We start from the raw sequence: 11420 nt of genomic DNA, 5'->3' as shown, positions 1-11420 counted from the left end.
GATTTCACATCCTCAATTTTCGGATTTTCAAGTTCTGAATTATTTCGGAATCTTAGATTCCGAAATTAATTCGTGATTTTCAGTTCAAAATACATCTAACACCACACTTTTGAGTAAAAAAGTGCTTCGGAAACCTTATTTCCGAAATATTTTGGAAACTGAGTTTCCGTAAGTGGGGTGCCATTTCTAATGATTGGGGTGCCAAATCTAATGATTGACGTGTTGGACTAGAGAGTCAGAGAGATTAGGATGAGGCCATAAGGGAAACTAGGAAAGGGTTACGAGAATCTTCTTTGAGAGAAACATGGCTGTGGAAAAATATGGACATATTATTGGGGCCCTATATATATATATTGTTTTTTTTTTAAATTGACCTGCAATTAAATTAAATCAAGGGGCCCTATATTATTACAACAATTTTAATGGCTTTTATCTATTTTTTGGTCTATCCATGTGCCATTTAAGATCTGGTCCATTCAATTTATAATTATTTTAAAAAATTCAGGGATAAATATTGATATATATGAGGACAGAGGCCTACATCTTATGATCTGAATTACAAGTTTTATAATTCAATATAGTTTTTGTCTGACTTATTCGAATATAAAATGATACTAGAAAAAACTTAATTTCTCGTTTTTATCCTTGAAATTTTTGTTTGATTTAAAATGGTTTTTGTGAAGTCGTAAAACTTTTTTTACACCATCCTAATTAGATATAAGTGTGCACGTGTAATTTTCACATCAAATTTACTCATTTAAAGTTTTATTTGATCATTTTTTGTCATTATCAACAAGGTTTAGCATAGCTAATAGATAGTTGAGTTCAAGGTTCGATCCCTGAACGGTACGTATGGAGAAAAAATTGTTATGAGAAATCTACCAACTTAATGTGATCTCAAAGCCTTTGAGGATTAGTCTCATGGCCCCAACTTGGGAATACCTTGTAAAACAAAACAAAAAATCATTTTTTGTCATTCTCTTCTATTTCTTCCTCTTGCTCATCTTCCTAGCCATAGTCCAACCTCCACCACCACCTTCCCCACCGATGCCTCTTCCCCACGAGCTCATCCTCAAACCCAAGTAACTGAATGGTTATTACCCTCGATTTATCATCGTTGCAAGACAATCCCAACCCCTTGTGTTGGGGCTATTTGTTGACAATCCATGAGAAATTGGGGCAGTTCCCCATACAAGATTGTCCGTGTAATCAATAGATCTCCTTGACTCTTGCCCTGTGTACCTATGAGTAGTAGTTTTATGTCAGATTGATGCTCATCGAAAGGGGGAGACCCATTCAAAGCTCAGTGGTAGCACTCGACTTCGGTGCTACTCCCATAAATAGACTTAGAAATATAATTACTCATTTGTAAATTCCTATTGATATGACCATCGCCCCCACACTTATCATAAGTCGGTGTGGGAACCAGCCACCAAATCCTCCAGCTATTTGGTGATGACCTCATGTTTTGTGTATAAGGCTAAATTAGTCTCACTTGATAAGCAACCCCAATCCTTTTTAAAATTTGTTTATCAGCAGAGGGCGCAACCTGGTAGTGGTTGGAAGTCATGTCCTAGATGATATCTAAAACTTCTGATGCAATCTTCTTCAGCAATGTTCCTCCACATAAAGCATCAATACTAGACCTATTATGATGAGATAGGTCTTAAATATCTCATTACACAAAGCAATCAAGCCACAATCTAATTAAAAACCCATAATTTGACTTAAAGGTCTTCTTAAGCATTGCAATTAAATGTCTCTTTAAGCATATATGAAGGACCTAAAATGTAATTAAGCCTAAAACAAATCCACAATTTATGTACAATCATTCAATAATAAGCATTAACTCTAAAATAATACATTAAGATTCATCTATACAAGTTCAACTCTACTTTTTATTTGTTAAAGGGACTAACAAACATAATTTTGTGCCAAGCAATTAGGATTATTAGGCGATTAACTCTAGTTTGGATTCAACATTGTAGCTTCCACACACAACATGAATCAAGCAACTACCCTAGATGATCAATTTAAGATATAGCATGAAGATCAAGAGAAAACCACTAAATCATTGCAAAGGAATAAGCTTTATATTGAAGAGAATCACATAGAAAAGCATAAGTATTATGCAATTACATCAAATCCAAACAAAAGTTAACTATCCATTTGTATGGGTAACTTTACAAATAGAGATGAAGAACGAAAAAACTGAAATTGCTGCGATGTCTCGTCGCCGAATCCGACTTCCAAAGCTTCTTCTCTAGCTTCCTTGAAGTTCTCTCTCAAGTCTCTCTACCTTTCTTTCATCAAATTCTCTACTTTTCCAAGCAGATCCTTGAAAATTCAAGAATTTTTTTTATCGAAATTTGACAATTTAAGGCGCTGAGTCTGTTTTCTAGGCGCTCAACGCCCTGCTTTACTTCAATGGGATCAGGGGTTTGAAACCACCTCAGGGCCTCTCGACGTATTTTTTGGGCACTCTACCCCTTTATTCAGCAAGCATAATTCCTTCAATAATCCAATTGGAATGAGCGTGTTTTTGAGAGGGTGAGCGGTTTTTTGACTTCCTAAGCTTCCCTTCCGCTCTAAAACTTGTATTTTGAATCCTCAATCTACAGCAAAATTTGAGATTGGCATTAAACTTTAAACACTTTCTAGCTAAATTTCACAAATCCATAAGTTCTAACACAAAAGGGGTAAATTGATAAGGTTTTTCTCATGAATACATAAGATAAGTGCATAAGTAACAATAGAAAATATGGTAAATTTGGCACTGATCAATAATGTAATCTGAAATGTAATGGCATAAAGAAGTCACGTATTTATATGTTAATGTTCAAAGTTAATATTTGAAAAAAAAGAGAATAGTGTTTTACTTTAAATGAAGAAAACTAAAAAAGAAAGAGACAATGCCAAATAAATCTTCCTCCGTAGAAAATTAGGTGTACTCTCTATTTGGTCGTATCTTCTTGGCTTACAATTATCATGAATAAAAGAAGCTGGTCATGACAAGAAAATTAGGTCGGTTGTTTGTTTCAAAGAACAAGTGGAGTTGTGGAGGAAAGCTTAGTAGGCATAAAGTTTACAAAGCAATGCCTTGTATTGAGGATTTATATGGATAGATGAACCAATTTCTAAGAGCATCTTTAAAGCTGGTTTTTTAAATAAGTTGGAGATTCTAAGGTCTTTTTTTTTTGTATCTTTGGGGAGTGTTGAGATAGAGAAGATGTTCCTTAAAATTAAGAAACAATTCCTTACACAAGAAACTCTTCTTTTTAGTTTCTGAAATTAAAATATTATTTCTTTAACATCCATCAACTAAAAGAAGAGGAAACATTAACACAACTAAAGAGGAAGATGAACAAAAGCATTCTAAACAACAATCAACCATTTATTAACTAACCTAAAAATCAGAAAATACATATAAGATGAAAGATTTACAAAATTGAATTTTTTTTTATAGAAGATGGAAAAAATGAATAGAAGATCTAGGGTTTGTTTGATTGTAGTTTTTGAAAATTGTGTCTAAAATATATATTTAAAAATTGTTTTTAAAAACATTTTTTCAACAAACAAAAACTTTTTAAATTAGATGTTTTCCAACATTAAAAAAGTAATCTGAAAACTAAAATCTGAAACAAAAAACATATTTTAGTTGCTCTGATATTTAAGTTTTAAATACTATAATAGAGAAATAAAATCGAAAACAGTTTTTGGAAACAAACATGTTTTTTAAATTTCAGTTTTTAAAAACAAAGAACAGTTTTCGAAAACTATAATCAAATAGGCCTCTAGTGATTGAACCACATAAGATCTTCTTTTCTTGCATGTCACCGATCTGATGCTGGAACCTCCAATCTCGTGGTTGAGCCATTGATCTGGCCATGGAAAACTCTGATATGTCCATGGAAACTCAGATATGGCCTTGGGAACCTTCGATCGGTCTCTGGAACCTTCGATATACTCTTAGCCCTCCAACCATGAGATGAACGAAGGGAAAGAGGCACGACGATAGAGCCAGGAGGCGTGACATGAAGAAACATTGGCTTGAGAGATGGAAGGGGTTGGGAGTGAGAGATGGCGTGAAAGGAGGAGAGATGTGGAAGATGTAAGAAAGAGTAGAAGAAGAAACACATGATGAGAGGAAGAAGAAAAAAAGGAACACGTAAGAGGAATATGGAACGTGTGAAAGAGGAAGGTTTATAACCAGGTGAACCGGTTTAGTTGGTTTTTTAACATTAGGGTTTCATTTTCGCTTGTTGAAGCTTTTTTTTTCCCGTTTGGCCCCTTTTGACCGACTTGGCCGGTTTTTGAGTTTCAATTTATTATTTTTAAGTCATCATATTCAATTTTAACATCATTATAAATTAATATTAAAGTTTAAATCTAAGTTAGGTGGAAATAAAAATTACAAATCCCAGGCTTTATGGCGATACTTAGCGGAGGTTTCGGGTGTTGGTCTTTTATGGTCTTTTTCTAGGGTTCTTTTGGTTGTTCTGAGTTGGTTTTGTATTGGGGTTTTGTTGTTTTTTTTTTTTGGGTAGTTATTTAGGCTTTCGGGTTGTTTACTCTATGGTTGCGCCGGTTTTTTTGATCCTTTTGAGGAGGGTTGTGTATCCTGCATATTTCCTCATCTTATATTGAATATATTTCATCTTTCTAAAAAAAATTATAAATACATGTAGTATTATGAGACCAACTAATAGTAATATAAGAAATCATGGTTAGAGTAAAATTTGCATAAGTTTTTTATGAGTTTTTTAAATCATATGTGGCACTACGAGCCCATAAAAATAGCGTGAAATAATGTTTAAGAAACCAAAATAAAAAACGGTGATCGAAGAAGCTCTAAGGAGCATATTATAAATAATATATATTAAATACTGGTGGTAAAACTATATTTTATAGATGTGAATTAATTTTTAATATAATCCACTATAAAACTGCCGTTGCAATAAATGACTTAAATGACACAAGTTTTACAAAATGTGGACGAAGAATTTACATGTAGAAATCAGGTATAGTAGGTTGGTGCACGGATGCCACCCATTTTTTAAGAGATACCGTAGACATCATCCTATTAAAAAGTATTTAGATATACATTTATACAAATGTTATAACAATTGGATTGATAATTGAACCAATGAAGACATGTACAGTTTAATAGTGACTAAACCAGTAATAATTAAATATTATTTAATATTATACAATATATTAAATAACTTATTAACCTAAAATGTTAAGAAATTACATCAAAAATCAAATTTTAAACTTAGATATAAAATCACTATAATCTATATTTAATTATTTATAACATAAAAGGTGAATAATGAAAAACTAATCGGTCGGCCTAACTCTTTTATATCGAACTTTAGCATTAAGAGATTAGAGTTTAAGGGAGAGAGAAAGGGAGATTTTTAAAAAATTAAAGGGCTCATGAGCTGGCCCTGGCGCACAAGACTTTTGGGGGGTTTTCTTGTTTGGAACCCTTGGGCCCTAGGTCCTTTTTTACCCTAACCCACGTGGGTTAGGGCTAGTGGGCCAAAATGGGAGTTCTAATAGCAACTTTTCCTCTCAATTTTTGTCAGTCAACTGACAATGAAGAAACAATTCAACTCATTCGAATGATGAAACAGAAAAAGTAAAACATGAAAAAATATTATAATTTTGATTCATATGACTGATAGTTAGTGCTATAAATATACATTAAGATATCAGTAATTGATTTGAGATTAACAATATCAAATAATGATAAATTAATACTCCCTCCGTTCCCTATTATAAGTCACATTTTTTGAAAAAATTTTGTTACAAAATATAAGTCACTTTCTAATATCTAGGAAGCATTAAATAATTTTTTCCAAGTTCACCCTCATATTTAATATGAAAGAGATGATAAACTTTAGAAGTATTAACTTGGAGAAAGAAAATCATAGGAAAGTAAATAAGGGTAATCTAGGAAAGTAAATCATTTTTTTTACAAATTTATTACTAGTAACTACTTTTCTTAATCTAAGAGAATTAGTTATTTGTGACATATATAGGAACGGAGGGAGTATTAAATATGTCAGCATTATCAAATATCCAAACAAACACACAATATACTACCAACCACATGGAATAGTTATATGTAATCTAAAGACTTAAAACAAAGTATTGATAATGTACTTATACCAACATGAAAATAAATTCTAAAACGTTAAAACAATCATCCTTGAAAATAGAAGTACAACCAAAGAGGATAAAAATTATCATAATAAAAAACATTGTTCTTCACCACAAGAAGGGTTAAGCGTCATCTTGGTCCCTGTCTTTATCTCGCTGTCTGAACCAGGTCCCTCCCCGGAAAATTTATTGATTTGGGTCTTCATCTTTAAAATTTTTTTGGAGCGGATCCTCGCTGGAGATCGGAGCTCCGGCGAGTGCTTAAATGGCATGCTGACTGGGTTTAATGAGGTGACGTGAAATAAGAAATTATAATTTAATTAATAAAAATAAAACTAATTAATAAATCTAACCCAAAAACTAATTAACAAAATCAAATTCCCCCCAAATCATCTCCATCTTCATCAAAATCAAACCCATGTTCATCTCTCATCTAAATCAAATAAAAAATCTCCATCTTCTTCCTCTCTCTTTCCAGCACAATTCTTCAACTCCTAAAAAAAAGCCACAATCTTCCATTAATTTGCTGCAAAACCAATACAGAAACAGGGCAGAAGCAAGGCGCATCAAGCCAAACAACAAGAAAAAAACGATCTCCCCCAAAGAGGATCCAAGCCTTTACGCAGCATATCCTTGGGCTGGACTAGATAAAAAAAAACATGATGACATTGCAGAGGAAGAGGCAATACAGTGCAGAGAAACCAGTGAAAACTCACTCACATCTTCATCTACCCAAATTCATCTCACCATCTCACCATTCTCGAAATCACCTCTTGAGAAAAAAAAAAAGCCCTCGGGTCTCGACCAAAAAATGAATAGGAAGAGGGGCGGGCGAGGATCTTTCATTAAAGGGGGAAAATAGGGGTGGGGCCGCCTTGCGCAGCTTTAGAAAGGAGATAATTTCAGAAAGTCACTCTTTCCAACCTTTTCTATCTATCCTTAGAAGTTGGGCGAGAGAAAGTCAATATGACATTTGCGTTGGTTTTTCCAACGAAACTAAGCACTTTTTTTTCTTTATCATTCGGAAGGCTTAGTCCCACACTCTGACTTCAATGATGGAAACAACCTCCGCACTCCGGCGCTCCAATGAACAACAGTTCTTCGCCTGACTGCAACCTCAACCCCAACCCACCACCTGCAACCTCACCCTCACCCCTAAACACACCGCTGCAACCTCACCCTCCCCCAAACCCCAACCCGTTGCAACCTCACCACCACCACCAAACCCCAACCTGCAACCTCACCCGCACTCGTACCCCTAAACCCCAACCCGCAACCTCACCCTCACTCGCACCCCCCGTATCTCACCCTCACCCGCCCCCCTCGACCCCAACACCCACCCACCTGCAACCTCACCCTCACTCGCACCTCCACCCCAAAACCCGCAACCTGCAATCTCACCCTCACCCCCTCACCCCAACCCGAAACCCAACCCCCATCACGAAAAAGAGAAAGAGAGAAAGAGGAGATCTGGGTCCTTTGATGATGAAGAAGATGAAAGAGGAGGGCGGTGGTGCGGCGGAGGGCGAAGGTTCGGTGGTGCGACGGTGGAATCTGGGTCCTTTGATGATGAAGAAGATGAAGGAAGAGGAGATGGTGAGATGAATCTGGGTAGATGGAAATGATTTGTCGTGAAGACGGTGCGATTTGTTGGAATTCCCAGATGTAATCCCTTACCATCTAGAAAACCAAAAGGAACACTACAACTCAATTTCTTTCTCAAAGATATTCCCAATGGCCAATCCTTGCTAAGAAAATGTACCCTAGGCTTGCGAATCTCCGTTGTCACTCCAGAAACTCCTATTAGAACTCAGAACCTCGCCTATCACGTGGAAATCCTCTATTGCTCTTACCTAAGACATTCTCACCTTAAAACAATTGATTATGTGAGTGGTTTCTCTCTTGAACTGGACCCGCAATTATCTCCCGATCTCATGCTAGTACTCGGAAATCTAACGCAAATCAATCGATACTTGAAGCAAGGAAAGTAAAACTTTAACACAGTGTTGTGACCTAAGACATAGACGTGTTAAGTTCAAACGTGTTACAACGTGTTTCAATCTTATTTTGATCCTAACAATTTTTATAAATACTTTTCTCTACTAAAATCTAATTCCAGATGTTAATGACATTTTTCAGGAAATATATATTATAAGGTCGCATGCTTCAACGAATATGTCTAAGCCTTATAAGGAAAAAGAAGTTTACGCAAGATATGACCGCATCGTCCAGTAAACAAGGAAGACACTTATTCTGTATCGTTTCATGCCACGTCATACCTCAGAATTTCAGAAGAAGCCTTTGAGCGGGAAAGTCAAAATTGTATCTCAACTATTTGCCCCATGCTTTAGTCAGAAGGAAACTAATCTGGTCACGTGCAAACTGATTTACCTTTGAAGAGAGAAGTCTCGATGACCAATGAAGAGGAAAAAGGACAACACGTCAACATCACTTTTCCAAAATGTCTCTCTTCTGCAAAGTAGCCCAAAGCTATCACCACCTACTAGCTGACAAAGTACACCTTTTTGGCTAAAGGATAGCTTTGAACAGCAGCATGCATTTAATGAAGCTACCAACCAGAGATTTGAATCAATGGTTAGATGACACTCACAACGGCTACAAACAACGGCCAGATTTTGTGTCTCAACGGCTACACAACTAGCAAGATCATATATAAAGGACATATCTGAAGATTGAAGAAGATAAGAAGAGAAAAATTTATTGCAAGAAAAGAAAGAACTCAGAGCAGTTAATCAAAACATTCTTCAAAGCATTAAAAGCTCACAGCAGATTTCCTAAGAGTCAAATCCGATCTCATACCTCTGCTAAATCAAGAGAGAATACCAAACCTTAAAAGAGTCAAACCTCTTCTCTTACTTCTCTCTTAGATTCTGAACTCTTGTGTGTTCCAACGTCCTTTCAGAACCCAAAACACTTGAAGAGTTCCAGTGCCATAAATTGTCTACACCAACTCTTTTGAGAAGAGATTTCTTGTAGAGCCAAACAATCTTGTTGATTGTAGGAGGAGTCCTGTACAATACTTGGAGAAGTCCGTGATAATACTAGGAGGAGTCCTGTACAATACTTGGAGAAGTCCGTGATAATACTTGGAGAAGTCCTGTCTAATACTTGTATTGGAGAAGTCCTTGATACTTGCTAGTGAAAATCTTGGTGGTGGCCAAGTACTGGACGTAGCCCAATCGTTTAGGGTGAACCAGTATAAATTCCTGTGTGCTGATCGTTCTGCTCTATTTACTTACTTCCGCTGCACTAAACAGTTTTTGAAAAGTCACCAGAACAATTCTCTTAAGAACTTATCTTCTTTTCATAAACTAAAGTTTTAACAAGTAATTTTTAAGAACACAATTCAAACCCCCCCTTTCTTGTGTTACTTATTTACATATCAAGACGCTCTACTTTCATTTATCTAAGCATTCACAAAATCATATCAACCTCTCGATCTATTTATAAATTAGTGAAACTCTTTTGATTATCAATTGATAAGTTAGAAGCATGAAGCATAGAAAGAAACACCATACATGAAATATTTCCATTTACATTAATGAATGAGTTTACAACAAATCAAAGAATCAAGTTTCAATAATCTAAATACAAAAATAGAAACAACATGGACAAGGGATAAGGAAGAAGAGATGAAACCCAGAAGAACGGCGAAGGATCCACGGCGGTAGAAGCTTTCCCAAGCTTTCCATCGCCTTCGAGAGGTTGTCACGGTCCTTCGGCGGTTGTCGCCACGCTCCGGAGCTTCAATATGTCAATCCTAGACTCAAGGACCTCTCCTCAAGGAAGCCCAACTCCCTAGCTCTGTTTTGGTGCCAAAAGTGGGAGAAATTAGAAGAGAATGGGAGAGATCCTTACAATATCGTGGTCTGGCCTTTTATAGAGTTTCTGGCCGACCATAGTTGGCTCAAGCCAAGCTAAGCTGGCTCAAGCGAACCTTTCTTCATGCTGAAGTAGTTAAAACCGCCTTTAGTTGGTTCAAGCTAACTCAAGTTGGCTCAAGCGAACTATGCTGAAAATCTACTGTAAAATGGTGGCGCACTTTGAGCGAACTCTTTCCTTTACATCTTTTTCTATTCTGTTTTCAGTCCGCTCAAGCCAACTTTGAGCCAACTTCCTCACTTTCTTTTCTTACTCAAGATTCAAGTCTTCTTCAAGTGAATCTTCATTTTACTCCTTCATCAAAATTAAGACATTAAATATTAAAAGCATAATATTTACATTATTTTTATGTTAAAACTACATATTCTCTAAGCAAGCTACTTTGGGGATAAAATGATCAATAATGAGAGCATATAGGTCAAATAAGTGCCTATGATGATAATGAAAAACACGTAAATTTGACACTTATCACACATGCATACCACTTACCCTCAGGAGTCTGGAAGATAATAGAGTTCCAATACTGCCTAACATGATGTTGAACATACTTTGTTGGCAACGACTGAAAAATAAATGCACTTTTATTACATATAATGTGTAAAATGATAACAAACTAATAAATTTGAGTAATAAAAATGTGTTAGAAATTTCCAAAGTCTGGTTTCCATAAACCATCGATTTAGTAAATGTTTTGTCAAATACTTGAATGGAGCGTTCAACATCATCATCTTCGTGCCCACTACCCCATGCCAAATTTGAATCCTCTTCATCGCTTGATACAATACCGCAAGGCACCTCACCTAAAGAACCCTCACTTGAATCTGACAACACAAGAACATCAAGAACCACTTCAGTAGGCATTGATTGTTCTACACACACTGCCTTGCCTTTGAGGCTTCTTTCAGAATTTTTTATCCTTTTGGAGGACTCAACCCCATACCTAATTTCATTCAACTGCACATCTAACAATTTTACCTAAAATTTATTTCTTCTGTCGTAATAAAAATCACAAAAATGCTTCGCTTTTAGTCCATGCAACTTTAAAAGCACACTAACAAAATCCCAGATCAATTCTCCCTTGTTACCATATAAAACCTTGAAATATAAACTACCTCCTACAACATCAATGACATGAATATTTCCCCCATATCAGACTTGTGTTTGGAGTAAAAATCTAATGGTATCCCTATGTGCTCCTATAAACATTTCAATGAAATATAATGGGTTATAATTCTACCTTCAAAAAATACATGTTATAAGGCATAATATAGTAATCAGAATGGGGTTTTCAATCTCACCTCATTCAAGTCTATCTCAGATCTGAAATGTTAGAATTACTTGATTGTAAA

The sequence above is a fragment of the Lotus japonicus genome, chromosome 3 (genome assembly GCF_012489685.1).
Source record: "Lotus japonicus ecotype B-129 chromosome 3, LjGifu_v1.2".
Classification (NCBI taxonomy): domain Eukaryota; kingdom Viridiplantae; phylum Streptophyta; class Magnoliopsida; order Fabales; family Fabaceae; genus Lotus; species Lotus japonicus.
This window is presented reverse-complemented; position numbering follows the sequence as displayed.